We start from the raw sequence: 18,803 nt of genomic DNA, 5'->3' as shown, positions 1-18,803 counted from the left end.
GACTTCACATCTCCAACTGAGCACATGAACATGATATTCTCATCGACTTGGACTCTGACGAATGTCCTGCAGGGCTTCTATCGCCGCTCACCCTACTTTCGAGCACGGCATTTTCAACCACATAACGTGCCTCATCATCTCCGATGAGTAAAATTTTGGCAGACATCAGCCATGACTTCAACTTGCTAGCACTTGACTGCTCACTGGCAACAGAGGAACCTACGGCATTGCACCTCTACTTAGTGATGGATCTTGTATGCAAGTTATACTTCTCCCTGGACATACCACCCCGTACTGCAGTACTTTGAGATGGACCAACGCATCCCAGCACTTTTCTCACTGGCACCTCTACTCCTACCTTGTACATCTTCTGATCGAGACGAACAATACATTCAATGAATTTGCTTCCTCTGCTGACAAGCACTTGGACGTCCATCAACATTATGTGTGTCACTGAATGCACTGTAACAATGACATATCCGCTATCTCTGTTCTGGTGGGTGAGCAGCCCACAGCCTTAACACACAACTGGCATGGTGATGAAAGTGGGAAAAACCACATGGCCCCGGTCCCACCGACTGGTCGTGCCCACAGCCTTAATACACAACTGGCATGACGATGAGAGTGGGAAAAATCACATGGCCACAGTCCCATCGACTAGTCATGCCCACAGCCTTAATACACAACTGGCATGATGATGAGAGTGGGAAAAACCACATGGCCCCAGTCCCATCGACTGGTCATGCCCACAGCCTTTATACACTACTGGTATGATGATGAGAGTGGGAAAAACCACATGGCCACAGTCCCATCGACTGGCCATGCCCACAGCCTTAATACACAACTGGCGTGGTGATGAGAGTGGGAAAAACCACATGGCCCCGGTCCCACCGACTGGTCATGCCCACAGCCTTAATACACAACTGGCGTGGTGATGAGAGTGGGAAAAACCACATGGCCACAGTCCCATCGACTGGTCATGCCCATCCAGCAACCGACCGTCCCACTCCGCCTTCTACCCAGCAATCACACTGTCACCTACCCTGGACAAACAGTGAACTGCAGACATCACTACACCCAGCTCTGTCTCATCACAAGGCTACTCCATCACTGAAACCATCAGGCATGCCCCCCTGGCTGTAAAGCTCACCATTGCCACATCTCTTCCACATGACTCGCTGCCACACAGCACAACTGCCGCCTGCATCGATCTTCACATGACAGTAACGACCTCAACAGCCATAAACACCTGGTTACACATTCAACTAACACACACACACCACAGATTGGATGATGTTCTGCAGCACAATATACAGAACACGTCAAAGAAACTATCAAGCTCAACATAACAACATTTGACTGTGTGATAGCGTCTCTGTCTGTATCAGCTTCAACTGCAGCCTGAAACAGGTTCCTGATTAGCATTCCTGATTCCTGCCTCCTCATGACTCCCCATCCCCCCACCCACCTGCCACGAATGTCCATCATACAAGGTGTGCCCATTGAAGTTTGCATCAGCTACAAACTAGCAGCTCACGTCAATCAAACTGCCCTCAAAGTGACCTTCACTGTCACTTTGATCAGATCAAAGTCTATTTGGCATGTGTGGCCTGCACATGCTGAGATCCTTACCACTGACACCATTCCACCATTTCTTCAGTTGTACCTGGACGCTTCGTACGTCAGCTACAGTGATACCTCTCGTTCATATCTCATAGCACGCCCATTGTGACTTCAAGGAACGCTCCAGCCGTGTCTTGCGAAACTGCCAGCCATGGCATGACCAGTCACGTCTATCTGCACCTACCACTTCCGCGGTCGCTGACTTCACTCTTATCTTCCCTTCCGTGTACCACACTACAGGGAACAGGGGGAAGGGGAGCTCTTTGGGAACATCCACTATACACATTGGAGATGTGCTGGGATTGGAATATTTGTGACTAGATCAGAGACTTCAGTTCATTCTTAGCGTCCATGGTGAACAGTTGTGTGTTTTTTTCTGTGTGTATATTCACTCAATAAAGTGTAAGTCTACCGTACCATTTCGTACCTCATTTATATCGTATTCGCGCCATACTCGACTTCCACAAACAAAATGACTTATCATGAGTTTGAAAAAGCCTTCTTAGAAACAATATTGGGCTCATGAAATGCAAGAAGAAGTCAAGTAGCCGGCCGCGGTGGTCCAGCGGTTCAGGCGCTGCAGTCCGGAACCGCGGGACTGCTACGGTCGCAGGGTCGAATCCTGCCTCGGGCATGGGTGTGTGTGATGTCCTTAGGTTAGTTAGGTTTAAGTAGTTCTAAGTTCTAGGGGACTTATGACCTAATATGTTGAGTCCCATAGTGCTCAGAGCCATTTGAACCAAGTCAAGTATGAACTGAGGTTGTGAGGACATAAAAAGATGGATGGTGCATGCTCGAAAAGTTACTAGAATTAAACAGCTATTTGGAAACGCTAATGGGAGAGAAACCTCAATAAGATGGGTAATGAAAAGACTCCTGACGAGGTATGGGGACACGTCATACAATCTGATGATCATAAAGGAATAGCAACCAAAGGTAATTTTAAAATTCATAGAAGAAATGGCACAACGGGAAGGTCACGATTCTAATAGAAATAGCAAGGACCTGAACTACCAGAATCAGGGACACGCGGCACCAGTAGGCAGCACGAAATGCGGCACAGCAGTCGGTGATGAAAGAGGAGTGCTTATGCAGGCGGGATTTCCAATGTCCCAGCGGTTATAATAAGCACAACATGGGAACAGGCTTTCAACTGCGAGATAAGTAGACACAGCCACGGGTAGATCATGCAAAATACGAAGAGAACAGCACGAAATGGGTCCGGTAGCGACAAGAGATGACACTACACCCTGAGAGAAGAAGACATGTGTATATCCTGCTCTGAAAACAGATAGCAGGAAAACATAAATTTGTTTCAGCTCAGCACCGTTGTGGAACTGATGTTGAAGGGCAAGTTGTGTGATTAAGTTTTATAAAGACAGAAAGACAATACCAAATTGAGATACAAACAGAGATGTGAATTTTAAGAACCTATCAGTAATAGGGATAACACCACAAACAAGGCTGCAGACAATAACGAAAAAAATGAGTAGTGTGTGTACCAACTATCTGTGTCACTTCCTGTATATTGGCGAGTTTGTGCACAGAGATCATTGCCCTAATGTTTTCATCATCCTTATCAAGACCTCATCAGTCTTATCAGTGATGTCATCAGTTTTGCCAATGGGAAGCCATGACCCCTTTCCCCTCTCGCCCTCTTTATTTCTAGGTAACCATAGTGCAGTGTTAAAAAAAGAAAGCGAATGAAAAATCCAAGATGGCGGAAATAGCCCGATTGTTTAATGGAAGATTAAAAAGCCTCTCCTGTCCCCGCGGCTCAATTTGCGCCTAGCCTAAGGGCATCTTGTCACGGTCCGCGCGACTCCCTCCGTTGGAGGTTCGAATCCTCCCTCAGGCATGGCTGTGCGTGTTGTCCTTAGCGTAATATAGTTTAAGTTAGATTCAGTAGTGCGTAATCTTAGAGACCAATGGCCTAAGCAGTTTGGTCCCATAGGACCTTACCACAAATTTCCAAAATTTCCATGAATTAATGAGGTTGTCTTCATACCCGTATGCGTCCATCTGCTCAATACAATTTGAAATGAGACTCGTCCGACCAGGCAACATGTTTTCAGTCACCAACAGTTCAATGTCGTTGCTGAAGGGCCCAGGCGAGGCGTAAAGCTTTGTGTTGTGCAGTCACACGTGGGCTTTCGGCTCCGAATGCCCATATCGATGATGTGTCGTTGAATGTTTCGCACGCTGACACTTGATGGGCCAGCATTGGAATAGGCAGCAATTTGCAGAAGGATTGCACTTCTGGCACGTTGAAGGGTTCTCTTCAGTCGTCGTTGGTCCCATTATTGCAGGATCTTTTTCCGGCCACAGCAATGTTGGAGATTTTATGTTTTACCGGATTCCTGATATTCACGGTACACTCGTGAAATGGTCGCACGGGAAAATCCCCACTTCATCGATACCTCGGAGATGCTGTATCCCATCGCTCATGCGCCGACTATAACACCAAGTTCAAACTCATTTAAATCATGATAACCAGCCATTGTGGCAGCAGTAATCGTTCTAACAACTGCACCAGACACTTCTCTTACATAGGCGTTGCTGACCACAGCGCCGTATTCTACCTGTTTACATATCTCTCTATTGGAATACTTATGCTTATACCAGTTTCTTTGGCGCTTCAGTGTATATCGCAGTAAACAATTGATAAGCAAAATATATAGATTATTATTAGAAGCAGTATACAATGTACTTACATCTCTGCAAAGACAGTGACTGTAATGATAGTGTTGACTCTTCGAGTGCTCAGCATCAACTGAAATTTCCTAGTAAGTTTTCCAGACTTTATAATACGCTCCACTAAATCAGCATGCAGAAATGCGATAATTATGCAAAAACGTGATTAATAGGTATTAGTCAACAAGGGTTTTTCATATCTTGTTTACAGCACATAATTCTCAGAAAGGGGACCCTACTCGAGATATTTCAAGAAACACAATGTTTATTTGCATATATGTGCATTGAAGAGGAAACACCTTCAGCAGATCGCACTGCTCCACAATATAATTTTGCATTGAAAGAAGAACTTGTGGAGAAAGTAATTTTTTAAAGTATGCACGTCATAATTAAAGTGATAGTGCACTTGTGTTAGTAGCAACGGAAGTGAGAGCCATTTCAGCGGTCACTGGGGCCTTGGGAGAGAGATAAGGCTGTCGTCTTCTGTACAGACGTGTTCAGATTATTAGACTAGAGACTTTTTTCCAAAACTTTACATTTATTACACATTTACATTCACGTACAGATTCTATGTGCACATTCAATACTTTAAATGCATGCCTTTGTTCTTAATCAACATTTTTATCCTGTTTGGCATAGTTTTTATTTAATTTTCACACGACATTTTAATATCATTGTCATGGGACCATATTTCCTCTAGTTTGTCCATGAGATCTTGTTTGGTGGTTATTGTAAATTTCATTATCCTCTCTTTCACAACAGCCCATAAATTTTCAACTGGGTTCATATCAGGGCTATTCCCTGGCCAGGGCAACACTTTCTGTTGCTTTTCTTACAAGTCCTTTGAAACACTTTTGGCTTTGTTGCAAGGTGCCGTATCATGCATAAAAATGGCATCTTTATTAGGAAACCACTCATTTATTTGGGGGAAATGTTCTTTTTCAAATCTCTCTTTATATTGTTCTTGCCTCATTGTCCCGTCAACAATTTGTAATGTGTCAGGACCTTTCACTAACATCACACTCCAGACAATAATGGAAGTTGGATGCTTCACACATTGCTGCACACACTCAGCTTTCAACTGTTCTCCAGGTCTGTGACGAACATACTGGCTGCTTTCTTCCATCACGGTGATTACAGATTCATCATTGAAGCACACCTGAAGCATGTGTACAAAATTGCAAGTTAGAAAAATTGGGAATAGTAGCATAGGAGACCTCAACAGTCTCAAAATTCGAATGTGCATTTCTTCAGTCTCAATAAAACATCACAATTTCAAGCCAAAACTCCTAACTTCAGAGATCAGACACACTTAATTTACTATATCATTGCACATACCTTAGCCCAGTCCTCCTTGTCCACTTCTGAAGCTGTTTGGCCCATTGCAGACTTTTGGTTTTCGTGGCAGGTGTGATTTTCTGTTTTTTATTTGGTTGTCATGCCTTTAAACCGCTTTCACACAGCCTCTTCCTCACTGCCACGGGTGAAACTATAACACCCAAATGTTTCAGCTGATGGCTCATGTCTGTAGAAGTAAGTTTATGGTTCATTGTTGCCATGTTTGTAAGTCTTCTAATTGTTTTAGGACTGATCTTTCTTTTGTGTCCACATCTTCCTTTCCTGTTTGGCTTGTATTCACCACCTTTCTGCACTGAAAGTTTGATTCTGCTAAGAGTTTTCTGTGATATTCTCACTCTGTCAGCACTTTCTTGCCGTGTTAACGATTTTCAGCAAGAAGTGCTACCACAGCCGAAACTTTCCGAGGTGAAACATCTTTTTTCTCCCCCATTACCTCACTTTCTTTGCGATCTCCAGGATTTATTCCTATAGCTAAAAACATGCAAGTTCACAAGCTATATAATATCTTGTTAATGTAGCAAGAAGTTGATAGAATAAATAACAAGCTGAAGTACAGCACAGAAACATAAAATATTACTTTAAACACAGTTTCAAAGAACACAGACAACTAACACCAACTCGATTTGGAGGGAAAATGACAAATGTTACCAACTGTAAACTTCAGTGATCTGTAAGTTGCTTGGAAGGGAAATTTCGTGGCATCAATCAAACCATTAAAGCGAATCAATTATTACACTTTTCTCTCCTATTTTTACACCAGAAAACTTGAGAGTATCGAAAATAATCGTTAGTCTAATAATTTGAACACATCTGTAGATTGTTACTTGTCCTTGCTCACTCGTCTTACACTTTACATGTAGATGTAAACATGGCTGTATTATATGACTAATATTTTGAATTATAAAAATATGATCTCTAACCATCTGTCACATAACCCAGCATTTGTTGTTCAATACGAATCAATAAATACGTGGATTGTTTCTGAATCTGTAAAATGAACTATTTTTGGTGGGGGCGGCATCTCTTAGCCGATGGAATGTCTCCATATGCAATATCCGAGTCTTTCATTATAGTATTAGGCTACAATCGAAGCTCGTCTTCAATAGACATTATTTCGTTAACATGCTAATTAGTGTGCAGCCAACAAAGTTTTAACAACTGTAATAAAACCAACTAAAACTGAACTGCATTTTGTGGACAATCGCATCTTTTACACTGGTTATTCGATGCAGTTTATGAATTACAAATGCATATTTCAATAAACAATGAAACTGTAACGTTTCAAACATAAAAACTGCTCCCCTGAAAAACCTATAAAATGGACTTAAGAACTTTTCCATGTAGTCTTCAAATGTAAGTACCAGATATATTGAAACAAATCAGAAAATAATAATTATACTGGAAATGTAGTATTTACGTTCTTCTAGTTGTAGTGCAAATAGTATCACTGTACCTCCTAGTATAATTTTTAATTAAAAAGGTAGAAGCAATCTTTTGAAGTTACAAGAAAATGTTATTTACTGTAAAATACGTTAACATCGTAAATAACCCATAAATTAAGAAAATGTTATTGTTAATAAATATACAAAAAGTTGTTAACAAAAAGAAAAAAAATCATTCTCAATAACCTGTAACTTATTTTTTATCAATGTTGTTATTTGTAGAAGACCCTGACTCTTTCACTACAGAGTACAACTGACTAGGCTCATGTGATTGAATTACAGAGATAGAAAATTATTGTTGACGATCCAGATCTTAATTTCGTATTGTTTACAACAAACTTCAACTCCGCGTTCTCGCTTCCCACGCCCGGGTTCCCGGGTTCGATTCCCGGCGGGGTCAGGGATTTTCTCTGCCTCGTGATGGCTGGGTGTTGTGTGCTGTCCTTCGGTTAGTTAGGTTTAAGTAGTTCTAAGTTCTAGGGGACTTATGACCACAGCAGTTGAGTCCCATAGTGCTCAGAGCCATTTGAACCATTCAACTCCGCCTTGATGCTGAGACCTCAAATGCAGAAGCCTACAAGTAGTTGAGCTATTTATAAGATATGATGGGGAGGGTGGAAGGGAGAGATAGACTCTTATTGACCCACTGTTTTCCCTGCCATTTTATTGTTCTCCCATTGACTGGAAGATAAAGAGAGATGACAGGGGTTTCCTGCCACTTTTATATCACATAACCAGTATCAAGCTACGCCATGACCTTCAATTTAAATAGTCCATTTGTCCAAGGTGTTTGGGAGGTTCCTATAGATGACCTTGATCAGTTCCTGTTTCCCCAGGTGGAGGGGAGAGGGGGTGGTGTTGGATATACGTCGGCCAAGCGTGTAACCTGATATGCCCCTATCTAATCAGTGGTTTTGAGATAAGCCCATTATCTGTGCCTGTATCAGCTTTGCTTTGCTGCTCTAGGCTAGCAAAGATTGTGGGAAGTTTGGCGGCACAACAGTACGCCACAGACATCCTCTGTCCTCATCTCTTACCTCTCATGTGACATTATCATGTTGCAGTTTTTCAACAGAACAATGCTCATCGTGCACCACACATCTGTGTGATGTTAAGATACTCCCACAGTAAGCAAGATCCCCAGATCTGTCTCCAAAATAAGAAGTGTGGGACCATCTCTAATGTCAACTCTCTCCCATAGCCAGTATCCGGGATATCAAGAACTATACTTTGATTAAAATTACTGGATAGTTTACACTTCACGCGTTGCGGCTGGTTTCCTCCAATTAGAGCACTCAGCGTGACGCCCGAACTGTTTGCCGTTGCCAAACTGTTACAACAGTTAGTCAGTTTACTTCCAGCTCCTTGTCTGACATTCTTTCTTGATGTGTGTGAGTCCCAAATCACGGATCTGGCACTTTGATTTCGCATTTCAAATGGTTCAAATGGCTCTGAGCACTATGGGACTTAACTTCTGTGGTCATCAGTCCCCTAGAACTTAGAACTACTTAAACCTAACTAACCTAAGGACATCACACACATCCATGCCCGAGGCAGGATTCGAACCTGCGACCGTAGCAGTCCCGATTTCGCATTTCATCATACATGGTAACCACACCATAAACAACACACACACTTATGATGCAAATGAAATATACACGTTTCTACACAGCACTACATAAACACTACTACATACTTCCCTACAAGAATTGATTCAGTGTCACATGTGTGGTTATCGTAGTCACAGATGTCAGCTTACATTAGATAAGTTTCGCACAACATTGCATGAAACCGAGTTTTTGAAGGTTGCAATTCATCATTGCGACTGGGTGATCACAGTCAAAAATGCTGGGTGTACATAAAGTCCGGGAACACTTTTTCAATTATTTATTGTTCAAGAACTAAACATTATACAGATGTCATACATATTGTATTTTGAAGAGAAACTCTGAAAGTCTTTTTTACAAACATTCGATATGCGAACCACGAGTGACCCAGCAGACGTCAAAATGGTAATCGAATTCTTACCAAACCCGTCCCTGCATGGCATCGTCGACTGTGGCAGTCGCTTCCTGTATTCTCTCCCGGAGCTCTGCTACATTACGTGGTAGAGGTGGTACATTCACCAGATCTTTAATATGTCCCCACAGAAAAAAGTCAATGGACTGAGGTCTGGTGATTGGGGAGGCCAAAACGCTTGTCTTTGTCGTCGTCATTGAGCTTCTGCACTAGCTCCAATTTCAATGGTTTCATAGACAGCTTCTGTCGCAGGACTTTCCACACTGTCATTGGAGCCATTTTGAGTTCACGGGATGCACGATGCACCGATTTCTATGGACTCCTTATGAATGCCTCTCTTACGTGCACCACATTCACTTCATTCACACTGGGACGTCCGCTTCTCTTTGCCGCGCACAAGCAACCCATCGTAACGAATTTGTTGTGCCACTGGTAAACGGCCTTCCTTGTTGGTGGCTTCTTACCGAATTTGGTTCTAAACATCCGCTGAACAGCTGTAGCACACTTGTTTTTGTCGAACTCCAACACACAGAAAGCTCACTCCGCACCTGAATTCACCATGTTTGCGACTAGCACTGACTATCGGCAAATTACCGTACTACGCTGTGGCGGTGTACACGAAAAAAAAACTTTCAGGGTTTCTCTTCAAAATGACATATGTATTATATCTGTACAATGTCTGGTTCTTGTGCAATAAATAACTGAAAGTGTTCCCAGACTTTATAACTGAACTCAGTGTTGTACTTAAGTGCAATGATTGGTGTAATAACCTGCCATGTTCAAAGGTTTTAGGTTCGAATTTCGTTAATTGTTGTGGAATATTTTTATTTTTAAATCTAATCAAAAGAGTGTGCTTATAATTTTTATTCAGTTAATTGGTTTAAATGTATTTTTTTTTATTTCTACACTACTGGCCATTAAAACTGCTACACCAAGAAGAAAAGCAGATGATAAACGGGTATTCGTTGGACAAATATATTATACTAGAACTGACATGTGATTACATTTTCACGCAATTTGGGTGCATAGATCCTGAGAAATCAGTACCCAGAACAACCACCTCTGGCCGTAATAACGGCCTTGATACGCCTGGGCATTGAGTCAAACAGAGCTTGGATGGCTTGTACAGGTGCAGCTGCCCATGCAGCTTCAACACATTACCACAGTTCATCAACAGTAGTGACTGGCGTATTGTGACGAGCCAGTTGTTCGGCCTCCATTGACCAGACGTTTTCAATTGGTGAGAGATCTTGAGAATGTGCTGGCCAGGGCAGCAGTCGAACAATTTCTGTATCCAGAAAGGCCCATACAGGACCTGCAACATGCGGTCATGCATTATCCTGCTGAAACGTACGAGGCCGTTGGGATCCAGCACGGCATTCCATATTACCCTCCTGAACCCACTGATTCCATATGCTGCTAACAGTCATTGGATCTCGACCAACGCGAGCAGCAATCTCGCGATACGATAAACCGCAATCGCGATAGGCTACAATCCAACCTTTATCAAAGTCGGAAACGTGATGGTACGCATTTCTTCTCCTTACACGAGGCGTCACAACACCGTTTCACCACGCAGCGCCGGTCAACTGCTGTTTGTGTATGAGAAATCGGTTGGAAACTTTCCTCAAGTCAGCACGTTGTAGGTGTCGCCACCGGCGCCAACCTCGTGTGAATGCTCTGAAAACCTAATCATTTGCATATCACAGCATCTTCTTCCTGTCGGTTAAATTTCGCACCTGTAGCCCGTCATCTTCGTGGTGCAGCAATTTTAATGGCCAGTAGTGTAATTGTCAGCCATGTCAAATTCGTGATTGGATTGATTTTTTATTTGCTTTTATTTTTCTACTTATCATTCTCTTTTCGTCTGGAATCTGTCTATGCTGTCTTAATCTGCAACCAAGTACCAACGAGGACTGGTCATTGGTTGGTACCGTGGCAGCTCATGTAGCCGGTGAGAGGATAATTTCAAGTAACCAATGACAGTCAGAAATTAAAGTTTACTTTTAGCGCTGACACAGAACTTTTTCTGTCTTGAGTTTGCTTATAGGTATTAGTTTTAACACCTATAAACAAAACGATTGCGATTTTAAATCTGCCGCAAATTGTTGACCACTGCTCTCTCGGATACATTACACTTTATTACATTGTGGTTAGCCTACATGAGTTTAAATTCTGGGCTGCATAAGCGTCTCCTGTCACATTCTATCGTTGGTCATGTAAAATCAGTTGTCGACAGAGCATCTCGCATTTCCGACATACCTTGCAGCGGCCGCTTCCAACATCGCTCTGTGTTACACAGTAACAGCATTTGTGAAGTGACCTGCCATGTTTGTGTGTTACAACCGAGCAGCAGCCAGCACCCAATGTGGCAACACCACAGTAGCAAGTGACAGACGTCAACTATCAAATAATTTTAAATGGCCTATAACTACAACAGTTGTGAGCCAGCCTGTCTCAGGAGTGGATACAACAACAATGACACTCTTCCCAACCGAATGGGTGCATGCATCCAGACAATAGAGGGTGTAACGACATACTGATAAGTAAGCTCAAGTAGTGGGACAACAGTGGCGTCACCCCATTTTGCATTGCTGCCAAATTTATTCAAGATGCCAGATCCAAGATGGTGGCCATAGATGTGGCAGAGTTGCAGTGATATCATGGTGGGAAGCTCAAATTTTGGCGAGAAAATAGGTTAATTGGTCTACCTCCACTAACCTGAATCCACCTCACCCCTCCCCCCTCTCCATACTCACCCCTCCCTCACTTCCCCCACAGGAAATTGTAAGGAAAAGGACTTAGTCTGTGGTGGGCTGCTGGATAAGATGGATGTAAGTCTTTATTTTGTGTGTATTGCACTGTATCTGTAGAATTTTGGAACACGTATTGTGTTCGAGTATAATGACTTTTCTGGAGAGTAGAAATCTACTCTGTAGGAATCAGCATGGGTTTCGAAAAAGACGATCATGTGAAACCCAGCTCGCGCCATTCGTCCAACTCAGTCTCAATGTAGACAAGTGTAATGTGCTGCGAATACACAGAAAGATAGATCCTTTATCATTTAGCTACAAAATAGCAGGTCAGCAACTGGAAGCAGTTAATACCATAAATTATTTGGGAGTACGCATTAGGAGTGATTTAAAATGGAATGATCATATAATGTTGATCGTCGGTAAAGCAGATGCCAGACTGAGATTCATTGGAAGAATCCTAAGGAAATGCAATCCGAAAACAAAGGAAGTAGGTTACAGTACACTTGTTCGCCCACTGCTTGAATACTGCTCAGCAGTGTGGGATCCGTACCAGATAGGGTTGATAGAAGAGATAGAGAAGGTCCAACGGAGAGCAGCGCGCTTCGTTACAGGATCATTTAGTAATCGCGAAAGCGTTACGGAGATGATAGATAAACTCCAGTGGAAGACTCTGCAGGAGAGACGCTCAGTAGCTCGGTACGGGCTTTTGTCAAAGTTTCGAGAACATACCTTCACCGAAGAGTCAAGCAGTATATTGCTCCCTCCTACGTATATCTCGCGAAGAGACCATGAGGATAAAATCAGAGAGATTAGAGCCCACACAGAGGCATACCGACAATCCTTCTTTCCACAAACAATACGAGACTGGAATAGAAGGGAGGACCGATACAGGTACTCAAGGTACCCTCCGCCACACACCGTCAGGTGGCTTGCAGAGTATGGATGTAGATGTAGATGTATAGTTTATTTAAACAATTTGAATTGTCATAGACAGTAGCTCCGTCCAGTGCGTTCACTATGAGGTCTGGAGTCCAACTGACCTAGTCCGCGACACTCCCAGCAGATGGTGCTACCCCCTCCACTCCCATTATGTAATCCAAGATGATGGTTTTGAAAAAATTGCGGGAAATTCGCTCAGTCTCTGATATGCTCCCTAGGAGGACAGATGAAATTGTTTACTGTGTGTACTATGTGTTCAAAGGATGAGATGTCTGTGCTGGAGAAGGGGGAGTTTAACGGGTATATTAGTTGTAACCATGCAGCTGAGGACTTCGTCGATAACCAACTGCACGATGTTTGGAAAGCAATGATATTTGGTGAATTATGAAGAAGATGAATACACTTCATCAAATAATGAAGATGAGCAGGATGGAGATTACAACACACTTGTTAAACCTCCCTGAGACATTTCACATGCTTTTGTTGGAAATACCACATCCTCCCCTTGTCTTTGAGTTGAGATGCTTCGGGAGTCATTAAATCCAGTTGAGGGTGTGTCTCTAAATATGCATTCAAAAAGATCACTGCACAGAAATTTGCTTCAATTTTGTGATGTGTACCACCACACTTGGACACAGACTCTATAAAGATTGCGACACACTTGTGAAACCTCTTCGAAACGCTTCACAAGCCTTTAAGGGAAACAAATCCCGAAAGCGATATCAGCTGCAATATGAGATCCTACACGCAAAAACGACGATATTTGGAAGTCGAAATAAATATCTCTGTAACTTTAAACAGGACTCCCATCCCTTTTCAAGTTTTTGCTGCTTATTTGAATGCACTGCCAGAGAGAGAAAAATTTCCCTTTCTGACAGCTGCTGTGGTGTTCATCACTTTTCTGAAGTGCTGAGTGGGCTTAGTTTGTATTTGCTGCTGGAGTCCGGGACGTTATTTTCCTCACTCCTCGAAGCACACTTGTGTCTAAACACAGATGGGAAAAACAGAACCATTACAAGTTAATGGTCCGGCCGGAGTGGCCGAGCGGTTCTAGGCGCTACAGTCTGGAACCGCGCGAGCGTAACGGTCGCAGGTTCGAATTCTGCCTCGGGCATGGATGTGTGTGATGTCCTTAGGTTAGCTAGGTTTAAGTAGTTCTACGTTCTAGGGGACTGATGACCTCAGAAGAGTTAAGTCCCATAGTGCTCAGAGCCATTTGAACAAGTTCATGACATATTTCGAATTCCACAACAGTTCATGAAAAAACACAAACAGAATTCGAAGCACTACCCTACAAACGAGAAAAATGGCTGCAATTATCAGTGAATTTTCGATGTACTACAACTGCTGGGCTGGAGATGCTCTAGAGCCAGAATGGCGGGTGGGGTGACAGCATCCCGCCTGTCCGAACCAGAGGAGGATAGTCTGCTTGGACTTCTCTGAACACTCGAACAAAGAAGACACCACGTGACTCTCAGACGTCAAGGAACTTTCCATACGTATCTTTCCCCTATCTTGTCCAAACCAGCCTGTGAAGGTTCCTATGCGCCGCACAAAGGATGTCTTGCGACTCTCTGACATCATGGAACTACCTGTGAATGGAGCATTCTAATTGCTTCTTACTGAATTTACCTGCCAAACTGCTGCTGTTGCCGATGTGGGAGCACTTAGTGCTATTTTCTGCAGATGGACAAATTGTGAGACTTTCAGCGACAAAACTATTTTGCACAAATCGAAGAAAAACGTACACTGGTAGTTGGACCCTGCAAAAGTGTTCTACAGATCATGAAATATGGTAACTATCGCCAAAGACCCTTCCTCAGTTACATTGCTCTGTCTTGAATTTTTTGGTGTGAAACCGATCTCCAACTGGGCCATATCACCACACATGATTACCATACCTATGTAGTAAACACAATTCGTATCCTGCATCAGACAAAATTATCACTTCTGCATCTTGCATATAGCTATTGACCACCAGACACTCATACATATACTGTAAAGACCAACAGAGCCAAAAAAAAACATAGCATACATAGTCGCAGTACTAGATATATCCCACGAGGTAGGTCGGTTATCTTGTGCAGCCAACGGTCACGAGGCAACTGCCCACCGCACACGCTGGCCTGATCTGCGATCAGATCGTCCTCCATAGACCGCGGTCACTCTCCGAACTGCTGTACAAAGGCCAGGCTGGTTCCCCAGCACAAAGGCGTAAGTTTCCGGCCCTGACCTGCTTGCTTGCTGCTGTGCCATGCGCGCGATGGTACAGTCCACCAAATTACAACACCCCCCCCCCCCCCGCCCCCGCCGTCCACCGTCCATCACCGGTTCCATCGTCTAGCTCCCCCACAAACTTAAAGTGGCTAAATCTGTGGGGGCGAACTTTTGCGAGCTAGCCTAGTCAGGCCATCACACTGTGTGCTTGGGCCTCCTCAATTGAACTAGTTCCTAAAAAGAATTGTACTTGGCACCTATGTGGCGACTATCGCTACTAAGCACCCATACAGTCATGACAGCTACCTTGTTCCGAAATTGCACGATTTTTCCCACGTCTTGGCTGGGGAAAAATTTTTCAGTGTCGCCGACTGCAAAACAACGTTCCTGCAAATACCGATGGAAGCCAAAGACGTACCAAAAACAGTGATAATCATGTTATTTGGTGTCTTTGAGTTCCTGTAGTTCCTGTATATGGTGTATGGACTAAAACACATTGCACAGACTTGGCAAAGATTGCAGAATGAAATTTTCGCTCTGTAGCGGAGTTTGCACTGATATGAAACTTCCTGGCAGATTAAAACTGTGCGCCGGACCGACACTCGAAGTGAAGAACTTTGCCTTTCGCAGGAAAATGCTCTACCATCTGAGCCACCCAAACACAACGCAGGACCCTTCCCCACAGCTTCAATTCTGTCAGTACCACGTCTCCTACCTCCCAAATTTCAGTCGTGCGGAAGTATTCTACCATCTCAGCTACCCAAGCATGACTCCCAGAGTTTCTATGAAGTTTGGAAGATAGGAGACGAGGTACTGGCAGAACTGAAGCTGTGAAGACGCTTCGTGAGTTGTGCTTCGGTAGCTCAGATGGTAGAGCACTTGCCTGTAAAAGGCAAAGGTCCCGAGTTCGAGTCTCGGTCTGGCATGCAGTTTTAATCTGTCAGGAACTTTCGAGGCAAAGATTTATTGATAGCATACTGTTCAATTTGCCTTTTCTTACTCCTATCTAGATGACATGATAACCTTCTCACAAAACGAACAAGATCATGACAACCACCTGTGTGCAGTCCTGATAAGTCAGCCTGTAACCTCCCCCTCACTTACCGACCTTAATGACAGTGAAAAATGAAACCGCGTGTACCTAATGGGAATTTTGGAAAAGCAATCGTCACCGAAGTTAATCTGTCGGTAAAGAGGGAGGAAAGGGTTACATCTAAATGAAAGGAAAAGTGCTAACGAAACTGGTGGAAATTAATTTTGAAAAGGGGTAAAGTTAATAAAGAAAGTAAATGTGCAGCCGTTACGTTAACAAATAACTAGCGGTAATTAGATATTTGAGATTTGGGGGAAATTACGGTCGCCAGTCCTATGGACAATTACTATAATAACTGAAAAAGAAAGATTATTACACATATAATTAGCACTAGAAGCGTGGCAACTGAAGGTTGACACATGTAGTGTGAAAACTGAAAGTTTGTCAGAAGTAATAAATTTCACTACACCCTGACTTAATTTAGCAAAGGAATTAATAAAACAGGAAAATCGAAAGTTAATTTAGTGACTGAAGTTAATAGTGAGCTTTCTTTCTGAAGCACATCGAAATTCAGTAAAATACGGTTAGTCTTGGACTACCTCAACAATCATTTCAAAAAACTACTTGAATCTACGCAATTTGGAAATAAGAGATTTAACTTTGAACTTGAATTAAATGATTCTGAACAATTAACAATAGTAAAATTTAGTACGTACCAAGCTGAGCTGCAGTCACAGGTAAGCTAAAATACGATAACAAAACTCGCACTCTTAATTTGTGCTTGCGTAATCTGAATATTGTAGCCAGCTAACTGAACTTTGAAATTAAAGCAGTGAAATAGAATTAGCTATATTACTTTAGTGCTGGCGTTTAAATTTCAACGACACTCGGGTTCATTTCGGAAAAGGAAGGGACCCTGCTTGGTAATGCAATTGGGACAATGAGCAACAAAGGTTCATGCTAAGTTGCTGTTATTATAGTTACGAAAATGGTACAGTTTGAAAAGCTGAGGTCTGCCATACAGTTCTAAAACTTTACTTGCTTCCAGTCTTCCTTGATGGTTGATTGAAGGTTTGAAGCCGTCGATCGAGGAGGTGGCGACAGTCACTCATTGTCGGCCGTCGCTGTTGCAGAAGCTGGATGTTGGCGCGCCTTCTTCTCGACACGGTCACCAGACGAAACGGGCTCTTGATGTGCGCTAGTTAATGTTTCTCGTCCGCGACACCATGTCAGAAACTATCATCGCAAGTCGAGCGCAATTACATGCTGCCAAACCCCGAAAGCGCGGCAACTCGCGGGAGCTTCACACAACGCACCTGCTCCACTCGCTACTCCCGCCAGACTCCTTCCCTCAGCCCGCGCTCCACGCGGCAGAGTTAACACTACCAAAGATCCTACACACTTTGATTCTTCACACGACCTATCGACGTAATCGTTCGATAGCAGTTTTCCCTAGGCAAGACCCAGCGTAAAAATACAAATAATATTTACGAAACAAACCAATTATACATCGACATAAATGCATAAATATACAAATAGTAAAACAATTACAATATACAAAGAGACAGAAATGTCATATCTTGAGGTAACAAAGCAAGGAAAAAAAAATAGTACAATAGATGGAAATAGGAGGATATGCATTTCCGGCGTTACACGTGCCCCACATTGTCTGAGGATGTTCGTGTAACGTAAACAGACTCAGAAAATGTCCCAAAAAAGAAACAGCGGAAATGCATATGCTCAAAACATCAAAAAAATTTAGCATTCGTCTAATTAACCATAAACCAATTTTTAGACAATAATAATTGAGTGGAGACACTCCTAATCTTATTCCACTCTGTCATCTTGCACAAAATAAAACAGGTTGACAACATATCAAAATTCATAGAAAACATAGAAAATGGTTTAGCTATTCCAAAATCATTAAAATTCGTAACACTATAAGAAATGGAATACTATTTGCAAAATTGATCAGAGTACATGGTCATAAAAAACAGGTATATCAAAATACGCAAACTAATAATTAATTACATAGAATACACATTTTTATGTAACCTTTCCATAATTAATTTTCTCGTCATGTCCAATTAACGCTAAACAAGAAAATAATATACAGCAGATCGAAAAAAACATAAATATTGACAGCAGAATTCTTTCAGCTGTCCAGGAAGAAAAACAGTTCCGCCTTCCGTACCCGCAAGTACAAAGAATGCCGACAGCGGCACAAGAGCCGACAGCGGCACAGAGCCGACAGCGGCTTCGCCTCGCAAGTATTGTTGCGCCCGCCTGTGCGGCACGCTTGATCTCACCTGCCTGTGTGACGGCATTTCCAGAACGTCCGTTTCACTGAATTCTTTAGGAAAAACTCACTCCCGAGTAATCTCAAGGAGTCCCTTAAAACTATCACAGTGGATAACTCAACACTGTCCATCATCACACGCATGTACTAGCCTGAAACTTAAAACAGCGTCTAAGTACATCGGCAATGACTAATAAAAACACACATTCATGAAATATTACAGAAAGTTACAAAATCATATTTACATTGCTTAATCTACTGTGACTCAGCTGAAAACTTAAACTAGCAGCTTGGATTTTTCAGATGATTACTAATCAGTTACTCTTAAATCATTTAGTCAAAATTAATTACTTATTAATTACAACTTCTCTAATGACCTCTAGGTCAGGCAAAAGCATCGTAACATGGCCTATCCTTAAATC

The sequence above is a fragment of the Schistocerca cancellata genome, chromosome 3, assembly GCF_023864275.1.
Source record: "Schistocerca cancellata isolate TAMUIC-IGC-003103 chromosome 3, iqSchCanc2.1, whole genome shotgun sequence".
NCBI classification, from domain to species: domain Eukaryota; kingdom Metazoa; phylum Arthropoda; class Insecta; order Orthoptera; family Acrididae; genus Schistocerca; species Schistocerca cancellata.
Note: the sequence above shows the minus strand (reverse complement) of the source record.